The sequence below is a fragment of the Panthera tigris genome, chromosome A2, assembly GCF_018350195.1.
Source record: "Panthera tigris isolate Pti1 chromosome A2, P.tigris_Pti1_mat1.1, whole genome shotgun sequence".
Classification (NCBI taxonomy): Eukaryota; Metazoa; Chordata; class Mammalia; order Carnivora; family Felidae; genus Panthera; species Panthera tigris.
The window spans coordinates 115,907,953-115,930,042 of record NC_056661.1 but is presented as its reverse complement, the minus strand read 5'-3'; the positions used below and the strand labels follow the sequence as shown (position 1 = coordinate 115,930,042).

Genomic DNA, 22,090 nt, shown 5'->3' with positions numbered 1-22,090 from the left:
CGGAAAAAAAAAAAAAAAAGCCACCTCCTCCAAGAGGCCCTCAGGGCATTTCACAGCTCCCTGTCTCATACATCAACACTTTAGGAAAACTCTGCTTAGCAATTGCGTCAGTGTTCATAGTTCATCAGTACTTTCCCGTTTGTTTATATTTGTGTATGTTCTTGGTTTATGGTATGTCTCCCCACCAAGACGTAAGCTCCTTGAGAGCAGGAACCTGGTGTGCCGCTATCCCTGAAGCAAGGCCACATCTGCTTCAGGCGCACATAGTCAGGCACCCCGTAACTGGTCATTCCTTTTCCACCCCGCCACCTGCGGCACTCGCACATCTTGCAGGCTCCAAACTGACCCCAGGTGAGCAGTTGCTGCATTCACGCTAGGATCAAAGGAGGCCGAGGAGCGACTGGGCAGTTAAGTCGGGTGGACTTCCTTGTCTACCAAGGGGCTCTGGCATTTTAATTGTAACGATGATGCTCTCTCTTCCTTCCCCTTTGCACAGGAACAGCATAAAACAAAACAACTACACTCCCCTCAGGTCTTCTCTTGGGGCCCCGGCACCAATCTGCGCCACTGCCTCTGGATGTTAGGGTCACTGTCTTGGGCGGGGTCCCACACCGATTCTGCTCTTCGTCGTCCAATGCCTGCAAGCCTCCCTTCACCACGTTTTTTCTCCGTTCTCAATCCCTTTGCCTCTGACTTCCTCAAGAGATGGAGTCCTCTTTGCCTGTTCGCACGTGTATCCCCAGGAACATTCTCCTTAAGCCCCTCCCACACCGCCCTCTCTTCTCCCTCCTTCCCTGTCCTGGAAATGCCACTCGACCAACATTTATTGAGCTCCTACAGCACGCAGGTTGCGCGCTGAGCTGCCAGTAGCCCCTCTTTGACGCTGCTGCAGCTCTCCCCTCCTTCCGCCCTTCCCACCTGCGGAAAACCAGGGGTCCCAACTGCCCCGACTGCGTCATGGAAACCGCTCGCTTTTTACGAGACCATCGCCCCACCTCCTTCCTCGGGTCGACTCCCGATTGGTGGGAGTGTGGTCACTTTGCCACGCCTCCCGCGGCCCTCCTCTGTGTGGCTCCGCCCCCGAAGGCTCCTCCTCCTCGCTCCCGCCCCTGGTGGTGCTCCTCGCGCTAATCTACTGGCGGCGCGGAGAAGTTCTGGGCAAAGTACTGGGAACCCGCTGCGCGTCCGCAGCGCCAGCAATCGTGGCATCGCCGGGGACCCCAGCGCACGGCGGCCAGTACGCGGCGCGAACTCCGGCCCCGCTGTCCATCCGCTAGTGGCCGTCCCGGCCGCCGCCTATTGCTGCTGGCACGGGAACTGTCAGCTGCGCGTTGCAGGGGGACCGGAGAAGCCGGCTTTGCCTCCTCCCGGGTCTGCGGGCGAAGCCGGGAGACGGGCACCGGAGAACTAGGCGGAGTCCCCGACGGCGGAGCGTGCAGGTAAGCGCCGGGAAGCTCGCCAGAAGGGTTCTGGGGTGGTGAGGGCCAGAGGCGGTGCTGGCTCGCAAGGACTCCGGTTTGACGGGCGCCAACAGTCTCGGTGGGACCAGAGTCTGCCTCCTGTCGCTCCTGGCTGGTGGGGCAGCCCCGAGCAGGAGAGATTGCTGTCGGGGCCGGCGCCAGCTTCCGGGGAGGTAGGGCCGGGGTGCTGCCCACCCTGGAGCTCCGTCCTGGGAGGGACGGTTTGGCCAGGATCGACGGCGAGAAGGCTCGGAGCGCCGGGGCCTGGGTCCGGGCGCCGGGGGGTTCGGCACGGAGAGGCTGTCCTGGGCAGCCGAGAGGCGTGGCGCCGGGGCGAGAGGCACAGGAAACCTGTTTAAGTGTGCCGAGCGCGCGGCCTTACCACATCCGCGGGATGGGGCGTGCTGGGGGGACGCGGGCGACGCTGGCCTTGCAGCGCCCGGCTCGCCTGGGTCCCCTGGCTCGGCCCGCCCCACTCCCGGTTTTCCCGGCTGAGGGCATCCGCCCCTTCGGGCCTTCCAGCGTCCTGGGAAGCGTTTGCAGCCTCTAGAGTCATCGGAGGGCATAATGGTAGATCGTTCAGATACTTCTTAACCGGGTTAATGAACTTGCCAGCCACCTTCTGCACACTTGTACTCTTCCAACCCCGTTTCACAAACTACCAGGCTCAGTCGGAACCCCTTAGCCGAGGGGTCTGTAAAGTTTGTGCATCTGAAGGGGTCTGTGCTGAAGTGCATCCGAAGCCTCCACCGCCTCCCCCTCCCCCGCTGATGTTGCACTGAGCCTCAGATTTTGAGAACTGGGTTGAGTCGTTTAGAAATATTTTAAGCTGCAGCTGCAAAAGAGATCCTCACACAGACAGCAAAAAATGTAGGTCTGACTTCTGATATCCACACTCTACCCCTAAGCATCATACTGAAGTTCCCCCTTCTGGCCAAAGGAGACCACTCACGCAGGCCTGGGCAGAAATGCACCTAGCTCAATGACGATTCCCCTTCGCCAACCGCCCCCCCCCCCCCCCCCCCCCCCCCGCAGCTTGCTAGCATCCACCCCCCTTCCCAGTTTGGTGTTCCTCATAGCTCTGAAACGATCGCCTTGGGCTGTTTACTGTCTGGCTTCCCCTACCAGAATGGAAGTTCCAGGAAAGCAAAGACTTTGTCATGTTCATCGCTGCATCCCCAAAGTCAACAACAGTGCCTGCAAGAAACGAATAAAAACTTCTCTGTAAAATATGAAGAATGGTGATTACATAGCTGGTTTTGATTTTCATGCTTTTTTATCCTTTTTTTTTTTTTTCTATTCAGAAAATTAACAAATACCAGTAACTACTATTGTTTGAGTACCTACTAAGAACTGGATATGTGCTGGGAACTTATATTGATTACCTCATTAAACATTACTGTAATGTTATTATTAGGTATTTCTAAGCAGATGGGACGTTAGGCTCTAGCAGGTTAACCAATTTCCCCAGGATTATCCTGGCAGAACGAGAATTCCATTCCGTTTTCTGTTGTGCTGGACCACTTCCAAGAAATTAAAATGTATTTTTCACCATTAAAACCAATAGATGTTTAGCTTTATTTGTTTTTTTAAATTTTTTTTATTAAATTTTTTTTTTTACGTTTATTTATTTTTGAGAGACAGAGTGAGACAAAGTGAGAGTGGGGGAGGGGCAGAGAGAGAGGGAGACACAGAATCTGAAGCAGGCTCCAGGGTCTGAGCTGTCAGCACAGAACCCGATGCCGGGGTTGAACCCACAAACCGTGAGATCATGACCTGATCTGGAGTCAGACGCTCAACGGACTGAGCCACCCAGGTGCCTCTGTTTAACTTTATTTGTGACAAAACTATTGCTTAGCCAAAAGAATATTTGTTGCTTTATCATTGAGGTAACAGTTTCAATAATAGCTAATAGTTATGTTGTAGGACAGATACTACCAGGCTGCAGTAGGTTGTATTATCTCATTTAATTTTTACCATCTTATAGGCAATGTTGTGAGGTTGTCTCCGTTTTTTCAGATCAAAAAACCACAGCCTAGGTTCAGGAACATGCCCAGGGTCAATAGTAAATTGCTGAGCTCGGTTTTGTCAATGGTTTTTCTGACTCTAAATCTTTAGATCGTTCTACTACATAGAAATCTCTCCTGTTCCCACTGTTTAATTAGTTGTTAACTTATGATAGGGTCCAATGATACAATATATTAAAACCATGTGAGGTTGGGCTATAAAGTTATCACTGACAATGTCAAGTGTCTAGTTGTACTATTTTCTGAATTGTTGAGACTCTTACTGCCATTGATTTTTGTGGTTGAGTTTATGGTTTTGTGGGCTTGGTAGATGGGGGACTTTTAATAATATAAAAGGGAAGGAAATTCTTCTTCCACCTAAATCTAAATTGAAACTTTCACTTAAATCTGAAGAGAAATCTGATGGGTTTTATTCACTGTGGTAAATGAACTTTGAACGCAGTAATGCTTTATGCTTCTTAAGGAAAGTGCTGGAAAGACAGCTAGTTCCTCTGTTCCCATATGTAGAACAGAGGAGAGTCAGAAATCACTACTAATTCTAAAAGCTTCTGCAGCAACCTTTTAGTAAAATAACTGCATTTCAGCTCTGTACTCTTGTAATAAAACTGAGGGCAAGAAGTTAGATAAGAGTTTTAAGGTTACCATGCCTAAAGGGCTAATGGCAAAATAGGGTGGAAAGGAATTTGCGATCATTTGTTTTTCTTCTTCCATTCCCATTTTAGAGGGTAATATAACATTTTTCCCTGCATGAGAGTCTGGATAATCCAGTTTTATAATGTGCCTCTTGGCAGTACTATATTTTCTTAATGGTTAATTCCATTTTAGGAGCACTCCAGCGAGGGTTGGGGAACCCTCCAACCCAGAATGTCCACAGAAGTGATGGGTGGGTGCATAGGAAGGAAGATAGAGCCTTCCAGGCATAATTGAGAGCTGTCTAGTTCTCTGTGAATTTCTTTTCTGTCTACATCTTACTCATCCGCTTTTTAACCCCTTTCTTCTGGAAAATTCCCTCTTGACTTTCCAGTCACTACTGTTCAGGCCATGTTTAAGCTCACCCCAACTCTCGTCCCTCTCTTCCTCAGCATCTTTCACACGGATCCATTCCCATTCCCCCTGCACCATCTCAGTTCGGGGTCTTAGGGACTGCTGCACTGTCCTACCATTACTTACAGGCAGATTTTCCTCCTACAGTGTCTCCTTCATATCACATTCAGGTCAATGCTTTAAGTGCTGTCCTTATGTGGCTAAAACTTCCTGAGTGGCTTCTATAGTTAATAGTAATAACATTAATAACAGCAGCAGTAGTTGCCAAACGTCTTGTGCCCTATTGTCATGTGTGCTGTATATGAGTTACTACCTTTAATCCTCAGAGCAACACCAGAGCAGGCACTGTTATTATAATTCCGGGTCAGGGTTGGAAAAGTTGTGCTCCAGATGAGGCTGCTTCACAGCTAATACAGGTGGATCTGAGCCTGAAACGCCAAGTCCTTTCCCTTCCCATTTAAGTGTAGAGTCCCCAGCCTATAGTCAGGATTCTGCAACCTGGGCTCAGGGCCGCCTTCCCCCTTCATTCCCCAACTCTGTGCACCGGCAGCAACTGAGCACTTTATTCAGCAACTGAACATTTTGCCTTGGCCCATACACTCTCGTTGCCTAGAAAGCTCTTTCATTGTCTCTAGCTGTGAAAAACCAACTCTTTAAAGGCTGAACTCATAAGCCACTTCTGCCACAATAGTCTTTGAACTTAATCTCTCACAGCATTTAAAAAAAAAAATGAGCCCTCAGTTTAGTTTCTGACCACTGAATATGTTGGCTTCTTTCTTTCCTTTAGTACTTTGTTCCTTTCCTACCTCCGCCCACCCAAGCAATCCCCCCACCCCTCTGCCTCCTGGCCTAGTTATTTATTCAAATGTATTGCTTCCCTTACTAGATTGTAAATGCCTTAAAAGCACAGCTAGTACACTTTCCTCATATTTCTGTTCCTCAGATCACTAAGTGTGGTATCCTGTCCACAGCAGGTGCTCAATTAAAAAGAGAATATGAAAGGATTGTATTTGGTTATATTCTGTTAGAATATTCTGTGAAAAATGTAATTGGAATGTGGCATTTGTTTCCTACTTTTTGATCCACAATATTGTAATGCCTTCATCAACTTATGATGAAAAGAAATCCTAGTTATTTAAATCCCTGGGGAAGTACCTATTCTGATTGTTTTCACCTTGGAGATATTGTAAGGAGATCTCAGACCCATTCACAAATAAACATTGTAGAATAAATGCCTTTTATATGCACTATTTTTTCATATATATGGTGGTGTTATTAAAAATGAATTAAAACTTATGGAATTTGAACTATATTTTGGTCAATTTTTTATTGATAAATGAGCATTTCACATTTGTAACCTGATTTACCAGAACCTTTGTGAATCACCTCTGGCTCACAGTTCATCATTCATCACTTTGCTCTGTGGTTTCCAGTCACATTGAACTAAATGCAGCACCCTGCCTGTATCCCCAGGGCTATGCATAATGTGCTCTGGCCTCCCCGTTTTGCACAAACTTACGTCTTCTTTGTAATCTCTTCTTTCTCACCCATATTCACCTGGTTAATTCCCACTCGTCCATCACATTTCAGCGTGGATGTCACTTGCAAGAAGTCTTCCTCTCCCACCTCCAAGTTAAAGTTGGAGAACACTCTTGCCACTCTGCCTACCCATTTTATAGAGAGCCATTATCATACCGTTTTGTAACTGTTGATCACTTGACTGAATCTTCCTTGAAACCGCTGACTCTTGTTTGACTTACATTAGAATCCCTTAGGGATCTTTTAAAAAATTTTCCCTACCCAGGCCCCACTCCCTAAGCTTCTGGATCAGGTGGCTGGGGGTAAGGAGGGTTGGTCACTGGAATTATTTTGTTTTAAAGGACTTTTCTCATTCTGTATTATAGCTGGATAGTATTCCATTGTGTGTAACATACTTTATCTAGTTACTTATTTTTAAATAACAGCTTTATGGAGATTTTCATATTTTATACAATTCACCCACTTAAAGTATACAAATCAATGATTTTTTAGTATATTCACAGGTGTGTAACTATCACCATAATTAATTTCAAAACATTTTGTCACCCCCCCAAAGAAATCCGCCCCTATCTGCAGTCTCTTCTTTCACCCTGAAACCACTAACCTACTTTATGTCTGTATGGATTCACCTATCCAGGACATTTCATGTAATTGGAATCATACTCTGTGGTCTTGTGTGTAGCTTCTATCAGCAAACATATTGTATTCAAAGTTCATCTCTGTTACAGCATGAATCAGTACTTGATTCGGTTTTATTGCCTAATAATGCCCCCATTGTATGTAATACCATGTTTTATTTATCCATTTGCCCATTGATGGAACTGTTATTGTTTATTAAAGCTTCCTTGAGTGGTCCTATTGTGCAGGCAGGAACTAAGCCACAAGTTCCTTTGAGTCTTGTTCGTGGTTGTGTCTTGGGACTAGACCAGTGTTTGACGCAAGATAGATGTGGAATAAACATCTGAATGAAGGAAGCATTTTACTAAAAGTACAACTCCTGTTATGTTGGTGTCATCAAAAATGTCATTAAAAAGAGATCCTCATAGTTGATTGTTTAGATTCCAATTTGAACAAATGTACAACTGTTAAAAAAAAAAGATGAAGGAAATTTGAACATGGATGAAATGCTATGATTTTTAGCATTTGCTTCAAAATAATCTGAGGTTGGGGAGAGAGTTTAGAGGAAACAAGGCTGTCTATGAGTTAATGATTATGGAAGTTGGGTGATGAATTCATGGGATTTTTAAAAAAATATTAATTAATTTATTAATTTACATCCTAGTTAGTTATCATATAGTGCAACAGTGATTTCAGGAGTAGATTCCAGTGATTTATCCTCTATGTATAACACCCAGTGCTCATCCCAACAAGTGTCTTCCTAATGCCCCTTACCCGTTTAGCCCACCCCCCTTCCCAAACTCCTCCAGTAACCCTCTGTTTGTTCTCTATATTTAAGAGTCTCTTATGTTTTGTCCCCCTCCTTGTTTTTATATTATTTTTGCTTCCCTTCCCTTATGTTCATCTATTTTGTATCTTAAATTCCTCGTATGAGTGAAGTCATATGATTGTCTTTCTCTGACTAATTTTTCTTAGCATAATACCCTCTAGTTCCATCCATGTAGTTGCAAATGGCAAGATTTCATTCTTTTTTGATTGCCGAGTAATACTCCATTGTATATGTATACCACATCTTCTTTATCCATTCATCCATCGATGGACGTTTGGGCTCTTTCCATACTTTGGCTATTGTCAATAGTGCTGCTATAAACATGGGGTTGCATGTGCCCCTTTCAAACAGCACACCTGTATCCCTTGGATAAATACCTAGTAGTGCAATTGCTGGGTCGTAGGATAGTTGTATTTTTAATTTTTTTGAGGAACCTCCATACTGTTTTCCAGAGTGGCTGCACCAGCTTGCATTCCCACCAACAATGCAAAAGAGATCCTCTTTCTCCATATCCTCGCCAACATCTCTTGTTGCCTGAGTCGGTAATGTTAGCCATTCTGACTGGTGTGAGGTGGTATCTCATTGTGGTTTTAATTTGTATTTCCCTGATGATGAGTGATGTCGAGAATTTTTTCATGTGTCTGTTAGCTGTCTGGAGAATTCATGAAGATTTTTAGTACTATTGTCTATATTAGCTGTTTACTAGGGCAGCCATGGGCCACAAATGGCTGTTGAGCGCTTGAAATGTGGCTAATCCTTATTGAGATATACAGTATGGGTAATATACAAAGAGTGCAAAAAAGAATAAGATTATCTCAATATTTTTTGTTTATATGTTCAAATGATAATATTTTGGATATATTATGATAATATATAATTAAAACAAATTTTACTTATTTTCTTTTACTTTTTTTAACTGGTTTCTTAAAAATTAGAATTCATATATGGGTCATATTACATTTCTTTTGAGACAGTGTTGCTGTATACTTTTGCATATGTTGGAGATTTTTCGTAAGTTAAAATCAGACATTTGAATTTTTTTAAAAGTCTGTAGTAGGGGCGCCTGGGTGGCTCAGTTGGTTAAGCATCTGACTTTGGCTCAGGTCATGATCTCACGGTTCATGGGTTCGAGCCCCACGTCGGGCTCTGTGCTGACAGCCCAGAGCCTGGAGCCTGCTTCAGATTCTGTGTCTCCCTCTCTCTCTGCTCCTCCCCCACTCAGGTTCTGTTTCTCTGTCTCTCAAAACTAAATAAACATTAAAAAAAAAAATTAAAAAAAAAGTCTGAAGTAAAATATTTTTTGGAAATGATTCCTCTTATGTGAAAAGATTGATAAATATGGATTTATTCAAAGATCATTCTTTGTAGAAGCTTAAAACAGGCAGACTGTAGCCTTGTACAGCCCTTCCTGGGCTGCTTGTATGTGAAAATTTAAAAATTCTTTTATAATAGATGGAATAGCAGCATGAGGGAGTTGTTCCTTTAGTTATTTATCTGATTCTTTTGTTTTAAAGTTGATTAAATATTTCCTTCATCTTGGAGAAATACAGAAAATGCAATGGTAACTTCATTGTTCTTAGTCATAGTGTTTATAGCCTGAAGTTGAATTTTTCTGGACTTGATTTATAATCACTTTGCCTAAATTTGTTTGTTTGTGAGTCAGAATGTGATTGTTTCTAGGCTCCCCAAGACCCCTGAAATATGAGTGGAATATGATTCTTAAATAGCAATACATGTATTTACAGCTGAGAAACACATTGCCTTCATATAAAATTTTTTAGATGATTATCATGTTGCTCTCTGAATGTCTGTGTTTACTCCTAGAGAGTGGACCTGAATTGAAAAATAGCTTTACTGTAAGCAGAACAGAATTAAATCACCATGAACAGCCCAAGAGATCATCAAGGGATTTGTGACTGTCAGTATAAAATCAAGTTTATTATTTTGTTTACTCTCTACAGTTAACATATTAAAACCTGATTTTTCAAAAATGTGTGGGTCACTTTTCTCAATATAACATTTCTCCACATATGTATTAAAATATAGTGCCATTAAAGATTCCCACACTTATTTTCTTTCTTGGTATCAAATGTTATAATACAGGAAATGTAAAGTTACAGTGTAAGTCTAATAAAACAAATTTCTTTCCCCAAATCATTTGTGAGCGGGCAGTGATCTTACATGTTTCGAAGCAAGAGTTATTTTTTAAATCTCACTAAATAATATTATGTTTTTAGTCTCACAGACATTGTTAAACTTGAAGTAAATGCCTCCCTGGAATGAAAACATGGAATATGATTTCTGCTCAGACACGTAAGAACTATTTATTGAGGACACACACTGTGTCGGGTACCACATTGTGTACATAGGATATGGTGATGAACTGTCCAAACGTGGAACCTCCCCTCGAGGAGCTTACAGTTTCAAAGGGGACAGAGATATTAAACAATCACAGAGAATTTGTTTGTTACAGTGCGGATATGTGGCTCAAAGGGAATGAGTCTGGATTTTAATTGGGGCCCTGGGGAGGAAAGTTCTATTTTTCTGTAGGTCATGATTCAGGCTGCTGATTGTCTGAAGAAGGAGGAGGGGAGAGAATGGGGTTCGGGATCCTCCGAGGATGATGGTCCAAGCAAAATCTTACCCTTTTTGTGTCTTTGTACTGCTTGCCGGAGGCCAGGTGGAACTGACTAGAAGGAGGGGTTTAATGCCTGTCCTGAGCTTTTGAATTGCTTTCTTTGTTGCTACACAAGGTTTGTTTATTTGCTGCTGGGAATTGAATCCAAAGTTGAGTTTTTACCACCTTTGTAACTGAAACTGAATGAGATATAACAATCTGTTCTCTAGCATAGCCATGAAAGTAGCTTAAAGTCATTTGCTGGCTCAAATTCTAGAGTTGCTCCATTGTCTAGCATCTGAGATGCAGTGAGTGTGGGGTATTTGAAAGCCTCAAAGAATATGGGGAAGACCCATGTGGGTTTTTTCCTCACAGGTTCAGGACTGCTTCAAGCAGATTTCTGCTGTCTATAGAATTAACTGAGGTGTCCTTTGGAGTCATTGGGGAATTTGGAGCCATGCTGCCTTTAAAGGCATATAATTACAAAGAATAATGAAAATAGCAATGGCACCTAGTAACTGTGAAGCACTTAACCGCATGCCAGCCCAAGTGCTTTGCTTATACTATCTTGTTAGATTTTCAATAACTTGTAAGGTGGCTATCATCATCTTAGTTTACCAATGACTGAACAGAGGCTCAGGAGCGATTACTTGCTCTTTAGTTGTCCAACATCCACTTACCCTTCCTGATTTCCATTTGAGGAATCACTTCTTTGCCTATAGTTTGCTGAGTCCAGAACCAGGGCTCCATTCTCCTTGGCCATGGGTGGCCCTGTGAGCCAGGCCAGTCACATGCCTCTTGCTGGACTCTGGGTGAGTGCCAAGGGCCATGGAGATTCTGCTGCTGAGGGTGTGTCCTGACGGGTCCATTCCTGTCTGTACCACATTGTTGTGGCCTGGCTTCCATTCCCAGGAAGCTATGCCAGTGCTTGCCTCTCCAGCCTCCTCTTAAATTCCTTTAAGTGGTTGTAGAGAGCAAAATGGAGTCTCACATGTCAAGCAGGGGCCTTAGTCAAGCAATGACGCAAAGAGTTAAAGGTACTGCAGCTATGAGGTATCTCCGGGACCAGCATCAGCTGACACCCCAGAACTGATAACAAACAGAAACGGAGGAGGTCTGCAGGGGCCCATGACCGATTCAGTCCCTTTAAAAAGGGGAGGATTTTTGCAGCAAACTGTCAGATCCTTCAGTCCTAACCCCTTAAAAAAAGACAACTGCTGCTGAAAAGAACCGAGATCCTTCCTGCTTGAACATAATAAGCAGTTAGTGCCCAGAGCTGACCTGGGCCTGCCCAAGGCCTTATCTCAACTACATGCTCGCAGATTGACTTCACATTTGGTTCGTTAACTTCCTACACCCTTCTGTTGTCTGTTGTGTGGTTTGTCTTAGGTTCTGCTCTGTGTGCTGCGTAAGAAGGCAGGTTTAATCACATGGTGAAATGTCACTGAGTTTGGAATCCTGAACCTGCTTTATAATTATGATTAACTTTGCTTTAGGATTGAATAAAACCGACATGGTGGAAAGACACAACTTGTATGTGCGCCTGCATAGCGTGCTCGCGACACTGGTAGTTTTCCAAGATACTGTGTTCGGTTTCATTTGCCAGGCTGGTTTCTTTTGCTTCCACTCAACCCCTGACCATCACAGGCCTAGAGTGGCTTAAGTAGTTTACTCACATTCCCTAAGGGAACAGTCTGGTCATTCTGCTTCTAATGCCAGGCCCTTGACCAGAGGGCCCCTCAATGCGGGGAGAGCACTGGACTGGGAGCCAGAGAATGGATCTAATTATAGCAGTGTCTCTACCTTGGTGGTCATGGGCCATTCACTACCTTTTTAGGATGAACTGGATGGACAAGAAAAAATCTACCCATATCTAAATGACACCCAGCCTGAGAAGATTTCCTTCTCCATGAGATTTTTGGACATACTGTGTCCTAGTTTCTAAAGGCTTTCAATTTGAGGTTTGTGATGTGGTTTGAGGCAGTGGTTTTCAAAGTGGGTTCTAGCAGTTGCTGTATCAGCATCACCCAGGAGCTTGTTAGAAATGTGGATTCTTGGGCCTCCCCCCCAACACCTACTGAATCAGAAGTTCTGCAGGTGGGCCCAGCAATCTGTGTTTTTACAAGCCCCTCGGGTGATTCTGATATACACTAAAGGCATTTTCATTTCATTAAAAACAATTTCTTGTGCATGAGGTGCTACGTAGAAGCAGGGAGCATGAAAAAATTAATTGGTCACAGCCACTGCTCTTAAGGAACATTGTGAGAGACAAGGAGGGGTGGTCCTTGCTGTGAACAAGGTATTGCCATGCTGGAGAAGCGCAGAAAGAGCAATGTGAGGTGCTTTTGCAGAGAAGTGGGCATTTGAGCCAGGCTTCAAAGGACACATAGTATTGGGACAAAGGAAGGGAACAGAGGACTATGTAGAAAGCACAGCCTGCCGAGAATGCTGGATGAGTCAGGGTGTAGCATTTTTAAGGAGTGAGGAACCCTCTAGTATGATGATAAGGACTGTTTTAAGGAAAAGTAGACTGTTTTTTATGGGAAAAGTGACAGGATATGAGAATGGAGAGGTAGGTTGGGGCCCAACTGGAGTGGATCCTGGTCTCATTTTGTAGACAGTGAACAAGGAGGTGACATGGTGGGAGCTATCTTTGAGGAAGTATTCTATAGCTGGTGGAGAACGTCAGAGGCTAGGAGTGCTGGCACGGTGAGCCCGAACTGGGGTGGTAATAATGGAGAAGAAACGAAAGATCACTCAGAAACGCTGGAAGGTTAGGATGACGGCCCCTTGGAACTCCAGGGATCTGAGGAACGGGGTTGAGGGAGAAGGCAAATAGGATCCAATGGGAGATCATAAGCAGAGTTGGTACAATCAGGTAAAAATGTTAGAGCCTTACCTCGTAACTTCCACTAAAATAAATTCCACATGGATGCAAACCTTAGCATTGAAATAACTCGGAAAAAAACCAAAATGTCATCTTAATAATAATGGCGTTAAAAAATTCTTTCAAGATATGACACAAAATCTAGACCTTATAAAACAAAAGATTGAATCATTTGACTACATATAATGTTTGCAGGGCCAGATTTTTTTTTTTTTTTTTTAAACTATGTCAAGAGGTGCCTGGGTGGCTCAGTCGGCTTAGTGTCTGACTTTTGATTTTGGCTCAAGTCATGATCTCATGGTTCATGAGATTGAGCCCTGTGTCCAGCTCCACACTGGACAGCACGGAACCTGCTTGGGATTCTCTCTTCCTCTCTCTTTGCCCCTCCCCACCCCTCAAAATAAATAAAGTAAACTTAAAAAAAAAAAAACAGAACAAACAACTACGTCCAAAGGCATACATGATACGCTATGTAGAAAACCTGAAAGACTCCACCAAAAAAATTACTAGAATTGATACACAAATTCAGCCAAGTTGGAGGTTATAAAATCAATGTACCGATATTGATTGCATTTCTGTTTAATTAATTAATTTATTTGGAGAGAGAGACACACACAGTGATGCAGTGGCAGAGGGAGAGGAAGAGGGAGAGAGAGAGAGAGAGAGAGAGAGGGAGAGAGAATCTTAAGTAGGCTCCATGCGCAGCGTGGAGCCAGTTGGGGGCTCAATCTGACGTCCCTGAGATGATCACTGGAGCTGAAATCAAGAGTTGGTCGCTTAACTGACTGAACCACCCAGGCACCCCAAGAAATCTATTACATTTCTACACACCAATAATGAAGCAGTAGAAAGAGAAATCAAGAAATCAGTCCCATTTACAATTGCACCAAAACCATAAGATACCTAGGAATAAACCCAACCAAAGAGGTAAAAGATATATACTCTGAAAACTATAGAACACTTAAGAAAGAAACCGAAGAAGACCCAAAGGAAAGGAAAAACATTCCATGCTCATGGATTGGAAGAAGAAATATTGTTAAAAGGTCTATACTACCCTAAGCAATCTACACATTTAATGCAATCCCTATCAAAATACCACCAGCATTTTTCACAGAGCTAGAACAAACAATCCTAAAATTTGTATGAAACCACAAAAGACTCTGAATAGGCAAAGCAGTCTTGAGAAAGTAAAGCAAAGCTGGAGGCATCACAATTTTTGACTTCAAGCTGTATTGCAAAGTTGTAGTAATCAAGATAGTATGGTACTGGCACGAAAACAGACACTTAGATCAATGGAACAGAATAGAAAATCCAAAAATGGATCCACAACTATATGGTCAATTAATCTTTGACAAGGCATGAAAACAGACACTTTGATCAATGGAACAGAATAGAAAATCCAGAAATGGATCCACAACTATATGGTCAATTAATCTTTGACAAAGCAGGAAAGAATATCCAATGGAAAAAAGACCATCACTTCAACAAATGATGCTGGGAAAACTGGACAGCTACATGCAGAAGAATGAAACTGGACCACTTTCTTACATCATACACAAAAATAAATTCAAAGTGAAAGACCTAAATGTGAAACAAGAAAGAATCAAAATCCTAGAGGCAAACACAGGCAGCAACCTCTTTGACCTCGGCTGTGGCAACTTCTTACTGGTCTCTGGCAGTAAAGAAAACAAAAGCAAAAATTAATTATTGGGACTTCATCAAGATAAAAAGCTTCTGCACATAGAAGGAAACAATCAACAAAACTAAAAGGCAGCCAACGGAATGGGAGAAGATATTTGCAAATGACATATCTGATAAAGGGTTACTATCCAAAACCCATAAAGAACTTCTCAAACTCAACACCCAAAAAACAAACAAGCTGGTTAAGAATGGATAGAAGGCATGAATGGACACTTTTCTAAAGAAGACATCCAGATGGCTAACAGACACATGAAAAGATGCTCAAAATCACTCTTCATCAAGGAAACACAAATCAAAACCACAATGAGATATCATCTCACACCAGTCAGAATGGCTAAAATTAACAACACAAGAAACAACAGGTGTTGGTGAGGATGTGAAGAAAGGGGAATCCTCTTGTGCTGCTGGTGAGAATACGGACTGGTGCAGCCACTCTGGAGAAGAGTATGGAGGTTCCTCAAAAAACTAAAAATAGAGCTACCATACCATCCAGCAATTGCACTACTAGGTATTTACCCAAAAGATACAAAAATACACATTCAGAGCAGTACCTGCACCCGATGTTTATAACAGCATTTTCAACAATAGCTAAACTATGGAAAGAGCCCAAATGTCCATTGACTGATGAATGGATAAAGAAGATGTGATATTTATATACAATGGAATATTACTTCACCATCACAAAGAATGAAATCTTGCCATTTGCAATGACATGGGTGGAGCTAGAGTGTATTATGCCAAGTGAAATAAATCAGAGAAAGACAAATACCATATGATTTCACTTGTATGTGGAATTTAAGAAACAAAAGAGATGAACATAGGGGAAGGGGAAAAAAAGAGGGAAGCAAAGCATAAGAGACTCAACTATAAAGAACAAACTGAGAATTGATGGAGAGAGGTGGGCAGGGGATGGGCTAAATGGGTGATGTGTGTTCAGGAGGGCACTTGTGATTAGCACTGGGTGTTATATGTAGGTGATGAATCACTAACTTCTACACCTGAAGCCAGTTTTACCATATATGTTAACTAACCTGAATTTAAACAAAATCTTGAAATGAAAAAAAGAAAACTATGTCAAAGGCAATCAATAAACTTAGAAATATAATTTCAATACATGTCACAAAGATGTAATTTCATCAGTATATAGAGAACTACAGGGGCATCTGGGTGGCTCAGTTTACGTGTCCTGCTTGATCTTGGCTCGGGTCATGATCTCAAAGTTTGTGGGTTTGAGAGTTGTGTCGGACTCTGTGCTGATGGCAAGGAGCCTGCTTGGGATCCTGTCTCTCCCTCTCTTTGCCCTTCACTGGTGTGCACGCATGCACGCTTTCTCTCTCAAAGTAAGTAAATAAAAAAAAAATTTTTTTTTTTAAGTATATAGAGAATTACAACAAATCAGTAAGAGAAAGAAGAGTTACTATAGAGACAAAGAATATGAACAGTTGACAAAAGAGCACACAATTACTCTTAAACATATGAGAACCTTAACCTCATAAATAAAAAGAGAAATGCCCATTAAAACTTTCATAAGATGCTGTTTCCCACCTATCAGATTGACAAATATAATGAGATGTGTTAACACTGTTGGCAGTAACCTATTTGAGGACTCACTATTTAGGGTGGATGGAAGTGAAAATGGCCCTGTGTAGCGCTGTTGGCAGGATCTATCAAAATTGCAAATGCATGCACCCTTTGAACCCGCCATAACAATTCTATGAATTTTATCCTACAGATATGTGTATGTGCACAATGACCTATGTGGAAAGTTATTTATTGCAGCATTGTTCAAATAAATAAAAAATTGCAAATAATCTAATTGTCCATCAGTAGGGACTGGTTAATAAATGATGGAGCAGTTAAAAAAGAGGCAGCTCTACAGTTGCTGATTAGGAACAATCTCTGAGAATATATTTTGTATCTATCTATACATAGACATGTACATATTTATGCTTTTGTACACACAGTCCTAAACTGGTGGGCTGAAGTCAGCTTTTACCAGCTTGTGAGAACCAATTGTGTGCATCTCTTTTTAATTCCTTGGTCAATGACTTTGCATTGGTTGTTTTGACATTGGCCATGGTGGGAGTCTTTAGACCATGGAAATCAGCAAAGGCAATAAATCAGGGCTTTTGTTTTTGTTTTTCCAGAGAACTGGTTGGTAAGCAGGTATTCTGATACACATACCCACGGTGTATCAGAAGTATAAATATCTTTTGAAGGATCAGCAAGAGGTTGGTAACATCAGATTCCCCAAGAAAGGGAGAATAGGTGGTAAAGGACAAGTGTGAGACTGAAATTGTATCTCTCAAATTTGGTTCCACATAAATGTATTATTCTGCAGTAAATATTAAAGCAAACAAAAAAAGTAACTCTAGAATTTCAGGCCTATATGACTATTTTATTTAAGGTGCTATGAACACTATAAGGGAAAATAGAAAGATGAATAGATTTTAGGGAAAAAGAATGCTTTTGGTTTTGAACAGACTAAGCTTGAAGTATATGGGTGACATCAGTGGAGATATCCAGCAGGTAACTCCGAAGAGAGGGTAAAGCTGGCGATCACCTCTGTGAGCCTGCGGTTTTAGTTGAAATTACGGCAGTTGAGGTTTCCAAGGGAGGCCCCAGCTGTACAACCTTTTGGGCAGGTGTCTGGAGAGAATGGGGGATGGATGCATGTGGTCCCTTGGGGAAAGCCAGCTAAGAGGTAGGTAGGTTGGGGAAGGGTAACTAGTCATAAGGTAGGAGGTATATAATGATAATAACAGTAGCTTTCTTTAATGGATTATCTACAAAAAGTGAGACACTATTCTCAGTACTTTTTGAAAAAATGTTACCTGATTTAATTCCTGGAACCAATCAATGGCGGGGGGGAGGGGAGTGTTACTTCCATGATTGCCAGTGAAGGCAGGAGAGTAATTCAAAAGAGTAAACTTGGAGAGAGCTCCTGGGGGGGATGTTAATAGAGCAGGCGGTAAGATTTTAAAGGTCAAGACATTTCAGGCAGAGGGAGTATTGAGCAATGGCCGAAGGAGATGCTGTCTGATGTAGCTGGAGGATAGAGATGCAGGGAAGCTTGAGGGCAGTGCAAGGCTACCCGTTTTCTGCATTCGGAGAGCCACAGAGTGTTTCTGAGCTAGGGAATATGCTTTCACTAGTCTGGCTGGTATTCAAATGCTGTGTTACTGTGTGTTCATTGGTGGGGAGGAGGGATGGTGGGAAACAGGAGAAGCTACCTCATGTAGATGGCCTATGAATACAGGTATTCCGAGTATCTGCAGGCAGGAGCTGTGATGGTTCAGTCGGGGTGAATTTACCTATGTGATAGGCATGTCATTTATCTTGTTTCTTTTCATCTGTCAGTAAATTATGGGATACGGTCTATATTTTCCAGAAGACTGTCAATGAGGAATAAGGAAAGTGGAGGTGAATGAAGGAATGATTATTGGATGACATATATGTTTAAGCATATGTTTTCTTTGTCAGTTGTGCTGAGACATGATATTTCTGTCTCCAGACACAAGCAAGTCCTGTGTCTGTTCTTCTGAGAGACACTGTTCGTGCCAGCAGCTCTCCTATCTTGTAAATATACCTGTGCACAAGCAGCGTGAAACTCACCCTAATTAGGTGTTTAACTCCATCTTTTTCTAGCCCAGTATTGTCTTACGTTTATTGTATGTGTATCCTTGGGAATAATATCAATAATGAGTTAACAAGGAAAAGGGTAATAGCTGTGGCCTAAACGTGGTTCCGGAAAGGATTGTATGGACTTCATGCAAACCTGCTAACATGGGGCTCTCTTGACTGGTAATTCCTGTTTTTCTAGTAGTATTCTAGTTTGTTTATTACTTTTCATTCTGCATTTTTTGTGCCTTGCTTAAGGGCCTGGAAGTCTCTTTTGTTTTCTGGCATTTAAAGGTTTTGTTTTCATAGGTGCGTATAGATAGGGCGGATGGATGTTTATCTACCTTTTCTGATCCACAGATTAAGACACCTTGTTTGACAAATTTGCCTGGGACCAGAAGGACAGAATGTTGGAATTTGGGTGTTTGTAAACTGGTGTATGGTCCCGAGAGGTGCCCTGATTTTCCTTTATCGCTAAGAATTTCACAGATTACTTGGGAAAAATAACTATGTACTTGTGTCTTGCTCTAGCTAGTTAACTCACACGTTAGCATATCATGGACTTCCCTACATCCCTGTGGATAATACTGTTTCTCCTCCACTCTCTCAGGAGTTATGAGAATTAGCCAAGTGTTAGTAGATGTGAGGGAGTTTCTGGAGAGTCGCATGGTTGCTAGTTGGGCAGGAAGCCAGCTAGAGGAATGTGGCCCATGTGAATGGGCCTCACAGTTATCACGATTATCTGTCATTTTCTCTGGGGAGGTGGGTCCAAGCTTCAGCAGCTCCAAAATGACCTTCAGGGCCTGTCAAAACACAGGTTACTGGCCACCACCCCCAGAGTTTCTGATTCAGTGGATCTGTGGTAGAGCCCGAGATACTGTGTTTCCAAGTTCTCAGGTGATACTACTGCTGTTGGTCTGGAGACCCCTTTGAAAACCCAAATACTGGTTCAGTAGGCAGAAGACTGAGTTTCAGTAACCCTGAGTCTGCTCTGATTTGGGAAGGGACCAGAGAATTCTGGTTAACATCATGGTTAGGTTATCATAACCCCCATATCTTATATGGTATTTCCACATTTGTAACTCACATATATACTTTGCTTCTCATAACAAAACAACCCTGTGAGGTAGGCTGGACAGGTATGAAACCCTGTTGCATAGTTGGGGAAAATCAGACTGAGCACCTTGGTAAGTTGAGTGCGAATTGCAGAGCTGAGACTGCGTCTAGATTTTCTCACTGTAGCTTTAGAGTTCCTTCTAGTTTCACTAGCCTTTAAAGCCACTGAAAAGCTTAGAGATTAGCTGCTCTGATAATGCTCAGAGTTTGTTTTAGTCACCCTCCAACTCCAAAATAGCTTTTTATTTTAGAACAGTTTCAGATCTCCAGAAAAGTTGTGAGTTCCCTTATGCCTCACACTCAATTTCCTCTGTCAATTCTGTTGGACATTTTGAAGGTCCATTTGTCACAGTGAATGAACTAACACTAATACATTATTCTTTTTTTTTTTTTAATTTTTTTTAACGTTTATTTATTTTTGAGACAGAGAGAGACAGAGCATGAACGGGGGAGGGGCAGAGAGAGAGGGAGACACAGAATCGGAAGCAGGCTCAAGGCTCTGAGCCATCAGCCCAGAGCCCGATGCGGGGCTCGAACTCACGGACCGCAAGATCGTGACCTGAGCTGAAGTCGGACGCTTAACCGACTGAGCCACCCAGGTGCCCCACTAATACATTATTCTTAACCCAAGTCTCTACTTTGTCCAGATTTCCTTGGTTTTTACCTGCTATCCTATTTCTGTTCCAGGATTCCTTGTTTTTTATGCTCTTGACAGTTTTGAGGCATGCTGGCCAGGCATTTTATAGAAGGTCCCTCACTTGGGATTTGTCTCTTGGTTTTCTCATGATTAGATTAGTGTTAATGGGTTTCTGGGAGAAAGATTACAGAGGTGAGGTGCCATTCTTCCCGCATCATATTGAGGGTACATACTGTCAACATGATTTATCGCTGTTCGTGTTGACCTTGATCACCTGGTTGAGGTAGTGTTTGCCAGGTTTCTCTACTGTCCTGTCACTCTTTCCCCAACCCACTATGTGCAGTCCACATGGAAGGAGTGGGGGGTTATGTTCACCTCCTTGAAGGTGGAATATCTACATACATTGTTAGGTATTTTCTGCATGTGAGGTTTGTCTGTCTTCCATTTATTGATTTATTCAGTTAAGCAGTATTTATATCCGTGTGGATTCATGGATATTTATTTTACACTTTGGGCTATAATCCAATAGTGCTTTATTTATTTTGTCACTATAATTGTACCAGCTTTGACTAGTAGGTGCACTTTCAGTTGGCTCTTGTGTTGTTTTTTTTTAACATTATTATTTTTTTAATTTTTAGAAAGTGAGAGAGTGGAGGAGGGGGCAGAGCAAGAGAGAGAGAGAGAAAAAGAGAGAGAATGAATTTTGAGCAAGCTCCAGGCTAAGCATGGAACTTTTTTTTTTTTTTTTTAATTTTTTTTTCAACGTTTTTTATTTATTTTTGGGACAGAGAGAGACAGAGCATCAACGGGGGAGGGGCAGAGAGAGAGGGAGACACAGAATCGGAAACAGGCTCCAGGCTCCGAGCCATCAGTCCAGAGCCTGACGCGGGGCTTGAACTCACAGACCGTGAGATCGTGACCTGGCTGAAGTCGGACGCTTAACCGACTGCGCCACCCAGGCGCCCCCTAAGCATGGAACTTGACACAAGTCTCAATCCCCAGACACTGGGATCATGACCTGGGTCGAAATCAAGAGTTAGATGCTCAACCGACTGAGCTACCCAGCCACCCTTCCTGTGTTCTTTGACATAAACCCATCGTTGTCGATTTTTTTTTTTTTTTAACATGTTCTTACTTTTTGGAACTACAAGATGCTCTAGACTCATCTTGTGTGATTCCTGCCTCAGCCCTAGAATAGTGTTTTTAATGTTGGTCTTGATCCACTAAATTGATTTCATCATCTGCTACCTGAGTCACCATCCGCAGTGAAAACACTGATCCATTTCTACCCATCACGTGTGAAAAGTAAGGAAATCAGCATCTTAAACAGTGAAATGGCTTATCCAGGGTCATGCATAGTTGGAAGCAAAGCTGGTGCCAGGACCAGGTCCAGGTCCTCTAGACTTCCAGTCCTGGGTCTTTTCTATCATTTTATGTTGGCAGATTTTCCACTCAGAACCTAGTTCAGCACAGTCCCACCTCACCCACATTGTGTGTAGATAGTCAGATGTGAACTCAACCGGATGTCCTGCTGTCTACTCACAATAGATATAAGAGAGTACTGACCAGATTCTTTGTGGAATCTGCCATGGCAAGTGTGTGTTTTCCAATTAGAATGGGATTTTGTAATGGTGGACAACTTACAAACCAATAGTATGTTACTGCTGACATTAGCACTTAGCAACTGAGGTTCAATCACACGACTGGCTTCTGTTCTCTGGGGAAGTGGAGACAGAAGGGAGGTTCGTAGAATTCATGCACTCTTCAGTGGAGTTCTCCCCTTTCAATGGAGGGGGCAGAAAGAATTGAATTCAAGCAGCAAAAACCTTCAAATTTTACTTCATCCTGTGAACTCCTGGGATGCACAAAGACAGAGCTGAACAAAAAGGTTTTCAGTGTTCTAAAGGCCCAAACAACTGTTATTAGGAGCTGGTGTGAATAATCAATTACCCTGAGAAGCTTATTTTCCTCTGTGGGAGGAAATAATCCAGTCA

At 42.6% G+C, this 22,090-nt stretch overlaps 1 protein-coding gene across 1 annotated transcript in view; it reads left to right on the top strand.

Annotated features, from left to right (window-relative positions):
• Window positions 1-1,152: 1,152 nt before the first annotated feature.
• Window positions 1,153-22,090, top strand: part of OSBPL3 (oxysterol binding protein like 3) — a 177,754-nt gene continuing 156,816 nt past the window's right edge. The window contains exon 1 of the mRNA XM_042968434.1: window positions 1,153-1,439. The gene's annotated coding sequence lies outside the window, so the exon portion shown is untranslated. The remainder of the gene's footprint in view (window positions 1,440-22,090) is intronic.